Source organism: Zalophus californianus, chromosome 16, assembly GCF_009762305.2.
Source record: "Zalophus californianus isolate mZalCal1 chromosome 16, mZalCal1.pri.v2, whole genome shotgun sequence".
Taxonomy (NCBI): Eukaryota; Metazoa; Chordata; class Mammalia; order Carnivora; family Otariidae; genus Zalophus; species Zalophus californianus.
In genome coordinates this window covers 53,339,012-53,355,844 of record NC_045610.1, presented here as the reverse complement: position 1 = coordinate 53,355,844, position 16,833 = coordinate 53,339,012, and the positions used below count along the sequence as shown (strand labels likewise).

The following is a 16,833-nucleotide window of genomic DNA, read 5'->3' as shown; positions in this document are numbered from 1 at the left end:
GCCCCATCAAACCCCACACATTGGGTCCTTGATCAGAGATGACACTGGGAAACCTTACACTTCGTGGGTAGACGTCTTCCAATTGATTAGTTCACATTAGTAACGAGTCTTGAGCAAACTAACTTCATACACATGCTGTGTCTTGGTTGGCACAATAAGCCTTCTGTCTGTCTGTGATATACAACATGTTTGTAGGAAGGATGTTAATATTCTATGATAGAGGCAAACACAATCTCTGATGTATGCAGTAAAAATAAAATAACATCAACATTTAATTGTTGGAAGAGCGGCAATAATAGTTGCTTTCAGATTGAGTACAAATGATTAAATCTCCAAAGGAGGGGCATCTGGGTGGATCAGTTGGTTGAGCGTCTGCCTTCGGCTCAGGTTGTGGTCCTGGGGTCCCGGGGTCCCAGGGACCTGGGGTCAAGCCCTGCATGGGGCTCCCTGCCCAGTGGGGAGTCTGCTTCTCCCTTTTCCTCTGCCCCTTTCTCCCTGCTCGTGTTCTCTATCACATTCTCTCTGTCTCACATAAATAAAACCTTAAAAAAAAAATTTCTAAAGGAAAGAACATTCTCTATTCAGGTCTTTTTTTTTTTAACCCACGAGGGATTACTTATGTTGTAATGAAAGAGAAGCTAAAGGAAACGTCTAACAGATTATTGTTTTTTATTATTTATTTATTTATTTATTTTTATTTATTATGTTCAGTTATCCACTGTATAGTACATCATTAGTTTTTAAAAAAATTTTTTTAACTTTGTACAAATTTTATTTTTTTCTTTAAATTTTTTATTGTTATGTTAATCACCATACATTATTACATCATTAGTTTTTGATGTAGTGTTCAGTGATTCATTAGTTGCATATAACACCCAGTGCTCATCACAACACGTGCCCTCCTTAATACCCATCACCTGGCTACCCCATCGCCCCACCCCCCTCCCCTCTGAAACCCTCAGTTTGTTTCCTGGAGTCCATAGTCTCTCATGGTTCATCTCCCTCTCTGATATCTCCGCCTTCAGTTTTCCCTCCCTTCCCCTGTGGTCCTCCATATTACTCCTTATGTTCCACATATGAGTGAAACCATATGATAATTGACTTTCTCTGCTTGACTTATTTCACTTAGCATAATCCCCTCCACTTCCATCCATGTCGATGCAAATAGTGGGTATTCATCCTTTTTGATGGCTGAATAATATCCCATTTTATATAGGGACCACATCTTTATCCATTCATCTGTTGAAGGGCATCTTGTCTTCTTCCACAGTTTAGCTATTGTGGACATTGCTGCTATGAACATTGGGGTGCATGTGCCCCTTCTTTTCACTACATCTGTATCTCTGGGGTAAATACCTAGTAGTGCAATTGCTGGGTCATAGGGTAGCTCTATTTTTAACATCTTGAGGAACCTCCATACTGTTTTCCAGAGTGGCTGTACCAGCTTGCATTCCCACCAACAGTGTAAGAGGGTTCCCCTTTCTCCACATCCTCACCAACATTTGTTGTTTCCTGTTTTGTTAGTTTTTGCCATTCTAACTGGTATAAGGTGGTATCTCATTGTGGTTTTGGTTTGTATTTCCCTGATGCTAGTGATGTTGAACATTTTTTCATGCATCTGTTAGGCATTTGTATGTCTTCTTCGGAAAAGTGTCTATTATTGTTTTTTAAAAGCTCAGTTTGGAAACCAGTATAAAGGTAATAAAATGCACACATACCAAAAAAAAAAAAAGTGCTGTGATATCAGTTTAACTACTTATGATTACAGAATAGTCTGATTGAGGCTACTAAGTCTTTCTATGAATCATTTTATCACTAGAAAGAAGAATGTAGACTCTGGAGTCAGGTCTTTGTTTTACTGTTTATAGAGAACTCTATTAAATTATTAATTATTAAATGAGATCATGCCTTTCGGGGTATTGGCCTATAGTAACTATTAAATAAATGCAAGCTCTTATCATCACTAGTAGCGACAGCAAAGGTAGCAACAGTTATTTGCGTGTGAAAATGGAAGGAGTTACAAACGAGAAAAAAATGACAGTATCAAATATCTACAATTAATTTTGTCTCTACAGCACACTAAATGTTTTCTTAACTTGCAAAACTTCTAGCGGACTGTGAAGTTGAGCAAATGTCTTCAGTTGTTTTCATTTGCTCATTTAATTAAAAACGGTTTCATCTTCCAAGTATTTGAAGCCCTATGAATTATAGCTTCCAATCTGGATTTTCAGCCTTCCTAACACTTCAGTGCATATGTAGAGATGCACTAGACCAAGTGCCACATGGTCTAGCACCATAACCAACATTTGGTCAAAACCAAGATAGAAGCTAAACTTAAAGATCACTGCCGTAGAGATGGCTTCTGGGATATGAAGATACATGTGATATTTTACTAAAAATTCCCATTCATTTCCTAGTTTATTAAAAAGTATAATTGTCAAATGTGTGTGTGTTACATTATATTGTAGGAATAATTATTTCTCGGGATTGTCAATTACTAGATCTTTAAAAAATTTTTTTTTAAGATTTTATTAGAGAGAGAGAGTGCACACGCGTGCGCACACACAAAGGGGGAGGGGCAGAGGGAGAATGAGAAGCAGACTCTGCACTGAGCCCCGAACCAGATGCGGGGCTCCATCTTAGGACGCTGAGATCATGACCTGAGCAGAAACCAAGAGTGGGATACTTAGCCAACTGAGCCACCCAGGCACCCCTTAAAAATTTTTTTAAACACATTTGCAATTACAAATGCATTATTTGTAAATGATGCATTTAAAATGTTGGTAACTTTTTTTTGATAACCCAAAATATAAGTCTTTAGTATCATGTTTTCCTGAAGGAACTTTGTTCTTAGGATTTATGGCTTTTATAAATATCAAAAACTCTTCAACTACTGAAAACAGCTGGGAGTCTATAAATAATTATTTCAACATTTTTGTTTGTTTACCAGTTTAACCACTTAGGATTCAAAATTATACAGAATTGTCTCCTTAAATTATTCTTGTAAACTCTGTGATTTCAAAGTTTGAGTAAGTAATTAAAGCAAAATGTGGGTACCTCTTTCCCTCTGACATTTTCTTCCTTTTTCACATTCTTTGTATTCTTACCTGTACCTGGATGAAAATGATTTATTATTGATATTGAACATGGCTTTTTGTTATTTTTTGCTTTTTTCTCCATTTTTACGTTTGTTTTGGACTTTAGTTCTCCTTGCATTAATTTTTTAAGGGGAAAAGTTGACTTTTTTTAGTTTTTCTCAGAAGATTTCAAGAAATTCCAAATGGTAACTTTTCTACAAAAAAATTTATGAACTAAACTTAGTTAATTCACTGTAAGTTAATTGCATATTAAAGGGTATTTTTGTTTGATGTTAGGAATGCTAATATAAGATAGAATTCCTAGTACTTTGCCTTACATTATTATTTAATTTTTATGAACATTTGATAACATCATAAGAAAATAATGTTATTTTATTACATTTTCTAGTTAATGATTTTTCTTAATATTTGTATTAAATAACAATTTATTATTTTTATGTTTATAGATTTTTTTTTCAACTAGTAGAAAGTGTTAATTGCTTTTGGACATTATATTATAACTATCACAATCATTAAGCAATATACCACTTTAGCATAATAATAAATACACATTATACTTAAGGTAACTAATTGAATTTCTACCTATAAAATAGTTAAAGAGATTTTACTTCAACTTACATCTAGAATGAATTCTCCAATTTACTGATTCTGAAATTGGAGTGATACCATGCCTCTGACCCCCCCTCGAAAGCCCCCCTCCCCCAGAAATTTGGCAATGTTTGGAGATATTTTTGGTTGTTACAACTGGGGAGGGGCCTAGAAACTGAATTCTCCAGTTAATTTTACTGTAACAAGAACCCTTCATCAGTTAGCCCAGTAGTTCTCAACTGGTGGTGGTACTTCCTTCCACCCCCAATTCCAGAAATGTTTTAAAGTGTAAATGACTTTGGTTGTTTGGTTGGTTGTTGAGATAACTAGAGAAGGGGACCATGGCCTGTGGATGGTGGACAGGGGACAGGGTTATCACCTGTCCTGTAATGTATGACATAGTCACACATAATGAAGTGTGGTGTTGCCCAGAATAGCAATACTGTGTTAGTAAGAGAAACACTGGCCCAATCAACAGCTTAACAGATCTGCTCCTGCCAATTACACATCCCTAATCCACTCAGCCATGGATCTGTTCAGGATGATGATAGTCTTTCATTTACACTTGTGCTTACACTTAGGACTACCTTGTGCTCAGGGACAATGATTAGAGCAATTCTTTTTTCTGTTTATCAAGTGAGATATATATATATATATATATATATTTATTTATTTATTTATTTATTTATTTATTTATTATGTTATGTTAATCACCATACATTACATCATTAGTTTTTGATGTAGTGTTCCATGATTCTTTATTTGCGTATAACACCCAGTGCTCCATGCAGAACGTGCCCTCTTTAATACCCATCACCAGGCTAACCCATCCTCACACCCCCCTCCCCTCTAGAACCCTCAGTTTGTTTTTCAGAGTCCATCGTCTCTCATGGTAATGATTAGAGCAATTCTAAGACATCTTAGCATAACATAGCATAGTGACACAGATAGTATTTAAGTCCAGACTTCATGAAGAAAGCTTTGACAAAATTTTTAAGCTTTCACAAAAATTTAGGCACCTGCCATATTAGGCATCAATATCAAAGTTTTTATATATCTGTTTTATTGTTTGTGATTTACTATACAGAACTATAGTATCAACAATGCATTATTTTAATCAGTACTTTAAGGATGCCTAGCTAACAAGTGAATCACTTTAATTTGCAGTACAGACCCTAGGAGCTGTTAGTGTGTGAAAGATACTAATTATGACTGTTCTTTCCCCAGATAGTTTTTAAAAAGCATCAACTGTTTAACCTCTATCAACATTAGGGTAGCTTATATTACAAATAACTTTAAATGGGTGAAATGAATCCTAATTTCTAAGTGTGTGGATTGGTGCTGCCTTTCTTGAAGAGGGAGTAAGAATCTGGTTAATCTGTGGATCCTGTTACCTACCCATCACTTAATTGAGAATTGTCCAACTAGACTAAAGATTGGATGAATCTTGGTACTAAAATATTGTCTCATCTCTCTTGAGAGAACCTTCGTGCACAATAGTTCACGTGTTAGAGAGAACCTAAAGGAAAGAGCTACCATACCACAGAGCTTGCAAGAACAGACTGGATGGCGATACATAAGTCTCCTTGCTAACATTCAAAGATTTGGATGTCTGGAAGAATTTAGTCTGATTACTTGCAAAGTAACGTATCACCTGAACATGGGGCTGTAAGCTCTCATCATAGAAATCAACTGATTCCTACCACGAAGACCCTGTCTAAACTGGTTTACATTGCTGTGCGTTTCTATTACTCAGTAGTGGCAAACTTTTGGGTGGCAGTCAGTTTCCTGTATATTTCATTCATTCAGTAACATTCTTTATGGTGTCTGTAATGTGCCAGGCATTGTGCTTGTTCTTCTCCATCTACTATCAAATTCCACCCTACAAATAATAGAGAGACCTGGATAGCATTTACACCTTGTATAGATGAAGAAACACATTGAGAAAACATAAGTAGTTTGCCTAAGTCACAGTGACCGGCAAAGGTAGCAGTAAGTGTAGATTTCATGAATAAAAAAAATCCCACCATTAATTTCTCAAAAACCCAACCTTTAAAAAACTAATAGAAGTCAAAGTCCAACACAGTGCCTCATATGTAATTTGCATGTAATAGGTTGTTAATACATGCTTTAGTACAATTTCTCTTCTAAATTTCTGAGTATACAAAAAGACTCGAGCACCTAGCTGTCTGTCAGGAATCAGGACAGTTTTGCTGTCCAGGTACTTTTGTGGTTGGCGAACTGCATCAAGGGGACAGTCCTCAGGACTAGTGGTTTGTTTCTAAGCTGAAATCTGAGGCATCAGTGTCCTAAGAGCACCTAGAGAAGGGCAAAGAGAAGCCATCCGGGCAAGATTCTGTGACCACTGACCACCTCACTATAGCTTCGCTTCACCCTGAGTATTTTTCCTTAGCTTCTGAAAAATACATACATAAAAGTACTCTATTTTGGGAAGGAAATTCCCAGCTTTAAAACAAATAGGAAGGCACTCAGTTAGTTGATTGATAATTTTACCTTAGGTCTAAACAATTTGGTGCTGAGTAAAAATTAGCTGTCACAAAGAAATTCATCTATTTTGACTGAGTTCAAGATAGAATTATCATAGAACGATAACATGAATTCATTTCACAGATAAAATTCATTTATTACACACGCACTCTTCACAGTCTTCACTCAAGATGTCTTCAGAGCACCTGTTGGAATAAAAATGTATACAAGCTGACAAGCCTCCGCAGGAGAGAGAAAAGATCATGAAATAAAACTCTCAGGAGCCAAAGGAGAGACTTAAAAGTGGTGCTAGAGATTGGCCAGAATGTCAACTTCTTCAGGAAGTGATTAGCACAGATATTATCATTTTCTTTTGGAAAGCTATACATCTGGCCCGCCAAAACTCTATAAATCAACAATGTAACCAGAGTTGGGAATTCCATTAGCCCTTGATTTCAAGGGGGTTCGCATTTTAAAAAACGTAGCTAAAATACTCGTGAAAAGCAATCCTCTCTGAAGTGTGTGTGCGCGCATGGAGTCAGGCATTAAGAAAACGAACACTCCTCCCTGCTGCAGCCGCCTGACAGTTCGCTCATGTGGCAGAAAGATCACCAGCGGAGGCTGCTCTTGTTGGAGCACTTGGTTTTACCTGAGACAAGACTCTCTTGACAGTTCTTTTGAACTAACTTCCGCTGTTCCTCCCTCTGTCAGGAAAAGTCAGACTTGAAACCTTGCATACGCTGCAGGGTGGAGGGAATCCCTAAATTAGAGAAATATGGCTGTTTTTTTCCCACCTCCTTTCCCCCAGGCAAGGTGCTTTATCCAACACACAGAAAGGCTGACATTTCCTGTCTGCTCCACCCTTGTTGATATGTGTGCTCAAAATCTGCAGAGGTTTTCAGACTTTTAATTTGTTGAACAGCCTGATTCTAAAATTAAAAGTGTTTGGATACATTCTAACTGGCTAAAATGGAATCTATCTCTTATTTCCTCTTTCAGAAGAAGCTCAGTATATTACAGGAGGCAATTTATAATACGGACTATTTTTGGTAATTTGTCAGCTATTGAAATGAGTTCCGTTTGGCTTGGTTTGATTCTATAAAAATAAGTTGTAATAGTGTTTGTAGAATCAGAATGGGGCCCTGTTCTTTGAAATGTCCTTGGCACATATAGGGTTTTTTCTTTTTTTTTTTTTAGGGTACCCAAGTCCGGATGAAGCCTAGGGAAGTGAAGGATGGCATGAAGCAGCAGAGACAGGAGTTTGAACAGGGGAAGGAGAAAGGGAGAGGCATTAAAAATCAAATAAGGAATGCATATAACTTCCTTAGGATTTTCTAAAATATTAAAAATTATTATCATTATCCTGTTGTGAAAATTCTTTACATTAATGTTTGCTAATTGGCCTTTCGAAAAAGATTCATTCCATGAGCATTTTGACGAGTTCAGTGGTCATTTTTATAAGTGTTATGTGTTGAAATTCAGAGAATTAGAATTATTCCAAAGAGAAAGCAAGAGGCTGACATGTGGATTTGTATGGAAGTTATTTTGAATTTCCAGATAAATATTTTTTTGGGTGGTAGCTGGTTTGTTTCTGTTAATTCATAAATAGATCATAAGATTGAGAGTGGTGTTCCATATGATCCTGTTTTCAAGGCTTCAGAACCCCCGCTTGAAAATGAGAGAATTGTAACTTGACTATTTACACTAAATAATTTCAATTCTTTAACTACTTCCAAGGTTCCATTTGACTGTTTGATTTCATGTATAGTAGTAATTTGTCAGCTAGAAATTTATATGTAGATTGAAATAAAAATGTCAGGTGGAAGCTTGGGATATTTACACACACATAGAAGAACTACAGATGAAAAGTACTTCAAGGTTGGGACACACACACACATATATGAACCACAGATGAAAAGGATTTTCAAGGAGTGTGGATCTCTTTAGAATGGTTTTCATGAGGTGCAGATAGAAGTCTTAAGATTATATTTCATTCTGCTGCATTACTATTAAAGAAATTTGCCATTATTACCATTTTTATAGTCTCCAAACACCAGATTTTCCAATAAAAGTGCGGTGATCACTGCCCACTGTTGTATTTAGTTTGCCTGAGTACTTCATTTTGCTCACTCGTATCAGGGGCCCTGGATAGAATTATAAGGCACGTAGACATGACTTCTCTACATTTATTATTACCTAGTACAGAAGCTGAAAACTCTCTTTAGGCATATAGTTTTTTCTTTCTAAAGAAGAAAAGCACTGCGTATGATCTAGGTTAACTTCTTAAATTCACTACTGGTTTGGTTTGACCTCTGGTTTACCTAGAACTATGACTTTGTACCCTGCTGTATGCAGCTCCCATATTAGAGTGGCCCACTTTGGGATTTTGTTTAAAATGTAACATAGTTGTTAAGAGCACATGCACCAAAGCCCAGAGGCAGGAACTTCAGACTTTGGTCCCACCACCTTAGAGCTGTGAACTTGGCAAGCTCTTTGAATGAATGAACATTATTAGAGATTATTATTTTTCATATTTTAAGTTATATTGTATAACTTGTGTAAGTTATATTTTAATAGTTTTTCTATTGTTAAAAGACCCTGAAATAATTAGATACCAAAATCTTTTTTTTAAAGATTTTATTTATTTATTTGTCAAAGAGAGCACGCACAAGCAGGGGGCAGTGGCAGGCAGAGGGAGAAGCAGACTCCCTGCTGAGTGAGGAGCCCCATGCGGGACTCGATCCCAGCACTGTGGGATCATGACCTGAGCTGAAGGCAGATGCTTAACTGACTGAGCCCCCCAGGTGCCCCCAGATACCAAAATCTTAATTTTAGGATGTATCTGTGTGGAAAAAGTAAATAAATGAATAATTATCTAGTTAGTTAGGTTAATGTAGATTATTGATCTAGAAAATTCAAATTTAAAACCTCAAATAGCCATTTTTCCTTGGCTTATGGTATTTGAGAGGAGGTGAATTATCAGTCAATGATAAACAGTTATTTATTTTTAGTATATGTGCTGCCGAAGAGAGCACGATAAACAGTTATTTATTGAGTATCCATTACAAGCACCACTGTCTTTTACGTACTATGAAAGAGAAATATGGTAATAAAAGCATATTAATTGCTTCACTCTGTCAGGAGGAGTCTCTTAATGAATATAATGGCAGCAAAGAAGAGTGGCCACAGCTCACTCACCACGATCTTTCCTCCAACTAGAAGCCTGTGCTGCATCACCAGACCTTCATTCTTGATGTCCCAGGTTGGTCCCATCCAGAAGTAGAAGCCACCATGTTAGCTGGAAGAGTGGATTTTCCAAGCTCCCAGCAGAAAGAAAATCAAGAATAAACTTGTGACTAACAAGTTGGATCGGAATGAACACAGCTGCACTGTGATCCCCCATGATCGTCTGTTTGGGAGAAAACAGTCAGCATCGGGGCTTTTCCCCAATCATGCTACATCAAAACCCATTCATAAAACTGTCATTGTGAAATAGCAAATGCTCTGTCAATGGCCCGATGATCCAGATATTGAGCATCTGAAAACAAGTAAGACTGCTTGTTTCCTGAACCATGAATATACTTACATTTTGCATGCATTATTCTATAAATGGTCTAAGTATACATGGATTCATGCATACCTCTATGCAGGTAGTACATACTTAGAAAATATATTACTTTCCAACTCCCTTAACAACTGTTCATCATTGATACTTAGTGAGCACCTTCCTCAAGGAAAACCTCAATGTGTCATGGGGACATTTATAGCTTGACCAGTGTTTGATTGAAAAAAGCTGTTTTTTGTCTGTTTCTTGAGTGATCCAGAATCATTTTCAGATAAGGCTATCCATATCCCAGCTATAAACCATCTGCAGCACAGCAAGCTTTTAAAAGTGACATGCAGTCATATTCCACAGCTATTACCAGAGCGTCCTAAACATTTTCTCAACATCTCAGACTTTTTTTTCCCCCCACTAGGCAGCTGCATGCTTGGAAAGTTCCCAGCATCAGTTGTGCCAGAGTTAAAAATCACCTAACACCCACATAAAGATTTTTTTCCCCCTTTATGAATTGGGCTTTAAATCTTTACCTTGATTTAGTGAGAAAATAAAATTGGGGCAATAGTCAATGTCTCATTTGTATATATTTATATGAATTCTGTAACCTGGAGGCTATCTCCAATCCAAGGAAATGTAACCATTAACCCACAGCTAAACAGTTTCCAAAGAAGCCTTTTCAAGGAATAGCTTTTAAATGCCCAAGGAGCTCAATCTAACGGCAGAGATATTTGAAATATACACAAACATACAAGGCTTTTAGATAAACACATTTTCAGGGAGCTTTTGATGAAAGTGATAAGTTACATTCTCTACAACTACACACACTGTATTTTATTACCCTTCAGTAGACACTTATCAGCTATAAATGTTGGGTGGTTTAGGCTAGGAATCAACCCTGAGGGAAACAGGGGGAGGAATCTGGGGCTCACGGTTCTATAGATCAACATAAACCTGAGACTCAATTTTATTTTCATTTATTAAAAAGGTCTGTGGTCCGCTCCTGCAATTTCAAATCCATTAGCTTCCCGCCCCCTTTAAGAAAAAAAAGAAGGTAACTGCAGATTTTATGGACTGATTGCTGATGGCTATGCTACTGCTCTATGGGTTTTGAGTGGAGAGTCCATTATAGATACATTATCCATAAACCATGTTTCCAGCGGAACCCGTAGCTTCCAGTCTGACTGGGGAATGAGTGGAGTTGGCTTGGTCAAAGAGAGGCTGGGGAAAGGGTCAGGTCTCTTGGAAGCTAACACAGGGTAGGCACTGGTATAAATTACAAACGTTCTTCCTACTTCCACATAATTATGTCTCAAATGTGCAGCGGTTGGATTTCGTTAACCAGCCACCAGATGAACGTGGAAATCATATCGACAGTAGATTAGAGTGGGAGTTTTCAACCTTTTTCCCTGCCATGTATGTTCAAACAATATATTTGTCTGTCTTTGAAACTCCCTGCTTCTGGCTGCTCATATTTGACAGATGACTGTGCCCATATGGTTTTTCCCTAGTCTCAGGTGTACTGCGTTTAAACCTTTTTCAACAAAGATGCAAAAACATTTTTAATGGCAATAAAACAGATGAAAATATGGTTTTCTATTTCCTTCTGTAACCCTAAATCTTTGATTTCCAAAAAGAAGACAAAAGTTAAATGTGTCTTCCTTGTTATTGCTTGATTTCTGTATCCAGTAACTTCTCTCTCTGTGAATGGGACAGAAGAACAATTAGAAAAATACAACTGGCATTCCTATAAGAGGAGACTTCTTTGAGGACAAATCTTGTTGATCTTTGAATTCTAGTGCACTACAGACCTTATGCTTGGCACACAGTAAATGACCAATGATTTTGTCAAACTGAGCTGGATTTTTTTAAGTGTAATTAATTGCATGAAACTAATATGTTCATTCTTAAAATGGAAAGGTATTTCTTTTCTGTTATTAATGCAAAGGCGATGTGACTCGGGCAAAGCACAATGAGAATTTAATTCCTTTTTTTTCTGGTGACTTTAATTGATGCGGTCCTTTTCAATCCACCACCTACACACATTCCCCTCTACAGCCTGAAGTTTCTACTTGGATTTGCCAGTGTTCATCGAAGATGTGGAGGGGTCTTACATACCTCTTCCTCAATATTTGGGTTTTGTCTAAATGGTGCAGTCAGATAGCCTACTCTGATTTTTTTCCTTTACTATATTTTTTTAGAGCCTTTTTTGGTTCACAGAAAAATTGAGAGGAGGGTATAGAGATCTCTCATATCTCTCCATTATCAGCCTCTCACGGTGCCCCAAAATGGTGCATCTGTTACACTTGAGGAACCTACATCGATATATCGTAGTCACCCAAAGTCATAATTTACCTAGAATTCACTCTTAGTGTTGTAATTTCCATAGGTTTGGGCAAATGTGTAATAAATAACAGGTATCCGTCATTATAGTATCATAGAGTATTTTACTGCACTAAAAATCCTCTATGCTCTGATTTAATAGCACGTTGCATCCATTCATCAATTAGTCCTGCCCACCAATCTGTCATTTCTGACAATTACTTTAATAATTTTGCTTTCTAGTGAATACAAATCTAGGTTTAAAGTCTTTTCTTCCATTAACTGAACTTCTTTGACAAACACTTACCCTTCCTCCCCGATGTTCCTAATCTGCCTATTGCTTTTGAGGTTTTGCTAGGTATGTCACATTACATAAAATGTTTGAATCAGACATTAACTCTAAAACTCTGTGGGGTCGGCATTATAATCATGATCATCAGCTAGGAGTCACAGCTACTCATTTATTTAGAGCTTAGAAGACTTTGAATATGGAGCCTCATCCCACCCCCCACCCCCCACCTTGTTCCATCCTTGCCTTGATGGGAGATTCTGCTGTTAGGTCCCGTCTTCACAGAGCTGTCTGTCATCAGGCACAGCTGCCCCACCAGCAGTGTGGGGTACCCATTGGCAGGTCTGCTAACAGAAGCTGTTAACAAAGATCTGCTGACCCTGTGCTCTTTAAAGATGTTTTAAATTCCATCCTTTGATGCCCTTTGCCCTTTGACAGGAAGATATCAGCCCCTCATCTCGAGCCACTGGGCTGGAATAGACAACCCAATGACAGTGGAATCACTATGCCTTGGTGGAGATATGTTCTGAACTCACAATTTTAAAATTTTTAAAAAATCACCAAAGCGTCGTTCTCTCCACCCACGCTGAATTCCCAGAATACACTGTGCTCCCTGCTCATCTTTCTGACTTGTCAAAAGAAGTTCCAGATATGGCTTTTCCAGCCATGGTCTCTAACAAACTGGGAACAGTTCAAACAGGTGAGATTAGCTGCGAGAAGCAGTACCTTTTATTCAGCACCCACAACTATAATGTAGTAAGTAGGACTAAGAAAAATAGTAGAGAATTTTCAAAATGAGAGGCCCCAGAACCATTATTGTCTGTGGTCACGTTAAGCCTCAATAAGACCACAAAACCAGACAGTAAAAACTGGGAGCCTGTGGTTCGCTCCTAGCCAAGGGAGACGAGAAAACAGAGAGGGAGCGGCTATGTTTTCTTTTTACTTTTTTTAGGGAACTCCTCATGAAGTCAGCCTTTCCCGGCTCAGCCCCGGTCTGACCACTGCACAGCGGTGGTTCTGTCTTTTCTAGGTACCGTGTGCTTTGTCACGGACACCATATGCTTACTGTGGTTAAACCTTTGCCAGTCCCCTCCCACCCTCCTAGAAGAAGAGTCGTTCCTGGGTGGAGAGAGAGAGAGAGAGAGAGAGTGTGTGTGTGTGTGTGTGTTTATGAAGAGAGAGCTAGAGAGAGAGGCTGAGTCCTTTCTGCCACCAGTACCCAGGCTGACCCCATTTAAAAACATGTTGTGTGTGTCTCTTACCTATAAAGAAAGTCTCAGTTTCCAAGACTGATTGGCATCACCCGTCTTCATTTATACTTTTGTTTTAAGGGAGTGCTTCTTTGAAAACAAAATGGACAAGAAGATTCTCACATTTTCACCATCATTGGAAGCAGCTTTGCACAAGTGCAGAATCTCAAGTTTAAAACAGCAATGCTGGGCGCCTGGGTGGCTCAGTTGGTTAAGTGACTGCCTTCGGCTCAGGTCATGATCCTGGAGTGCCGGGATCGAGTCCCACATCGGGCTCCCTGCTCAGCGGGGGGGTCTGCTTCTCCCTCTGACCCTCTTCCCTCTCATGCTCTCTGTCTCATTCTCTCTCTCTCAAATAAATAAATAAAATCTTTAAAACAGCAATGCTTCTTGCTAGTAGTAGCGCATCTTTAGCTCAGAGCTCCTACTGCACTGGGTGAACAGAATCAAGGCCTATCCAAACAGGCAAACAATTACAGAGGTAGGCATGGCCTTAGACACTCTTTTCCAACCACTTCATTTCACGGATAAAGGAGCCGTATCTCAGTGAGGTGTAATGACTTGCTGCTTAATAACAGCACAGCAGGCAAAACTAGGTCTCTTGATTCCCATCTGTCAAGAGCTTCTTCTAATACACAACCTCGGTAATTCTCAGCAAATTGTCCGAAAGGGGATGAGTGATGCCCTGGATCCTTGACATAGGCATTATTGATTTTCTCAATAGCATCAAATTTCCAATGATGTTTTACTTAGCCTAATATAAAAAATTAGCTCGGATTACGTGCAGATCCATCTCACTCAAGTGAGAGATAGCCCAGATGCATGTTCAGTGGTGACAGAACAGCAATTTGGAGATGGGCACATTGTTTATATGTAATCCACAGGGTGCATGATCTCTGCGCTCTTATTCACAGTGTGGTTCTTTCAGTTTTTCAGTTTACCTCTTCTTGTGGGTTGATTGGTTTTCACTGAGGAAACGTGGACAAGTGTTCTTTTTAGAAACGAAAGAAAAGAAAGTGTAGATTAAAATGCAAACGAGAAGCAAATGAGAGAAATAGATCTAGGCATCCCAGCTCAGTCTCCTTCGTGGCTCCCTAGCAATGCTGCCGCCATCCTCATTGCTTAGCACATAATTAGCCTTGATATTGGAAGCCCACGTTTGTAGATCTCACTTACCACATTTCCTGTATATTACTAAACATTTCAAAACGAGACAGAGAGAAAGCAGGAGAAAGTGATTTCCACTGGCAAAAAGGCTCACATTTCTTCTGTCTTGTAAAACAAAAGAGGAAAAATAATGGTAAATTACTCTTACGGTGCCTTCTTTTCTTAAACATCCCCCCCCCACTCCTTTCTCATCCTGTTTTAAATAAAACCTGATGATGCAAAAGACCGTTTGCCTTCTGACTGTGCAGTCCATCAGCTTGCCATGAAAATGTTTTCTTATTTTTATTTTATTTTTTTTTAAATGGCTACATATTAAAAGTGAACCAGTCTTTGCCAGCTTTGGATAAAAGGCTATTTATTTTCAACCAATTTGATAGCTGCAGTTTTCAGTAATTGAATTTTCTGTGGTCAGAAAAGCAGTAATCTTAGAAACCAAATAAATATTTTTTAATAAAATGGAACACTGAGAAACCCTATAATAATGTCAAAAATGTAGCCACTTACGGATGGATAAATATTTTAAGAAATTTACATTTCACCCAAAGCTTTATGCTGTTAGCTTCCCTGGAGATTTTGAAGAGCATAACATTTTGCTTTGGGAACGGAACAATGTGGGGCTCAGATGAAATATACACACCCTATAGAAACCTTGCTGGTTGTTAATGTCTCAAAAGCTGGTAGCTTTATCAATGCGCCTAGCCTACAGTCTGCATACACCGGGGTTTCTCTGTCTTGGTACTGCTGACACTTGGGGCCAGGTAATTTTTGTTGTGGGGGCCTATCCCATGCATTGTAGGATGCTTAGCAGCTTCTTTGACCTTTACCCACTAGATATTTGCACCTACCCACCCTGTTCTGACAACTAAAAATATGTCCAGACATTGCCAACTATCTCCTGGTCTGGGGTGCAGAATGAGCTGCAGTTGAGAACTACTCATCTATGGAAGGACTCAAGTAAATTTGATACATATTTTGGTGAATCTTATGTTCCTGGAATGTTGGTTCCTTTCACTAGCTGATCGTTTGATGGCTTGTATTATTTTGAGTGTGAACAAAAGCCCTCTGAGAGACCTTTGAAGACCCAATGCCGTAGAAAGCATTTAAATAGCCAATAAGCATGAGTTGAGAGAGGAAGTATGGTTCAGATAGTTTTATGTTTTGATGTACTATTACTTTATTGGAAGCATTCAAGTTCTTACCTTGGCTCCACCATCACCTCCATGACATACTTTAGGCAATGACTAATGTTAGACAATTACCTTTGTTGTGTTTCTGGTTTTTTCCACAATAGAATAGAGACGGTTCATTGACATGTTCAAATTCCTTACTACATATATTGTATTGAATGACTAGTGAGATCCAATGTTTATATATAAACTGAATTATTTCTTATAATTTTTGTCATGAAAATATAAAACTTAGGATATTTTGGCATCAAATTTTTTAATTTCCCTGTTTCTACTCAGGATTTTTCCTAAGCCACTAAGAGTAGATTTTGTGTTATCTGTCCTTTTACAAACTGGACCGGAAGAAGAAAAGCAGATCATTTTGAAGTTGCGAATGGAATGGAAGGCCAAAATGAAGTTGGTGGCACACAACTTTTTTTCTTCTGTCTGCTAAATAAGAATGGGCAGAACGTAGTAAATGCTGTAATAATACTCTACATTCATTGGGTTCCATGTTGTGATTGAAATTTCACGTGAACAGAAGTCGTAGGCCATGATATTAAATTATTAGCCTGGATTCATGAAGAAAGCAAAAAATTCCTCCAGAAATACATCACAAGACTGAGAGGCAGCATAAAAAACCCCTAGAGAGACCCCTTTCTGATGATGTGAAAGCAGGCCATAGCAATTCTCAACTACTTTCCGTTCGGAATGATGCTGTTAAGATGATAACATCAGGATTAAAAAAAAAAAAAAGCCTAGCATAAACCAAGGTGTGGATTATATCCCTGTTATCATTTCCAATAACATTTAACAGTATTCTTGTCCATCAGTACACATTTGGCTAGATCTATAAGCCAACAGCGGCAATGGCTCACCTTGGTGAGTGTGTTTTTAATTTTTAATGGCA

General features: G+C 38.1%; 1 long non-coding RNA gene across 1 annotated transcript in view; it reads left to right on the top strand.

Annotated features, from left to right (window-relative positions):
* The window catches only part of LOC113939016, a 122,377-nt gene extending 112,846 nt beyond the window's left edge, over positions 1–9,531 (top strand). Inside the window, exon 3 of the long non-coding RNA XR_003525089.1 lies at positions 9,315–9,531. This is a non-coding gene — a long non-coding RNA (uncharacterized LOC113939016). The remainder of the gene's footprint in view (positions 1–9,314) is intronic.
* The last annotated feature ends 7,302 nt before the right edge of the window (positions 9,532–16,833 follow it).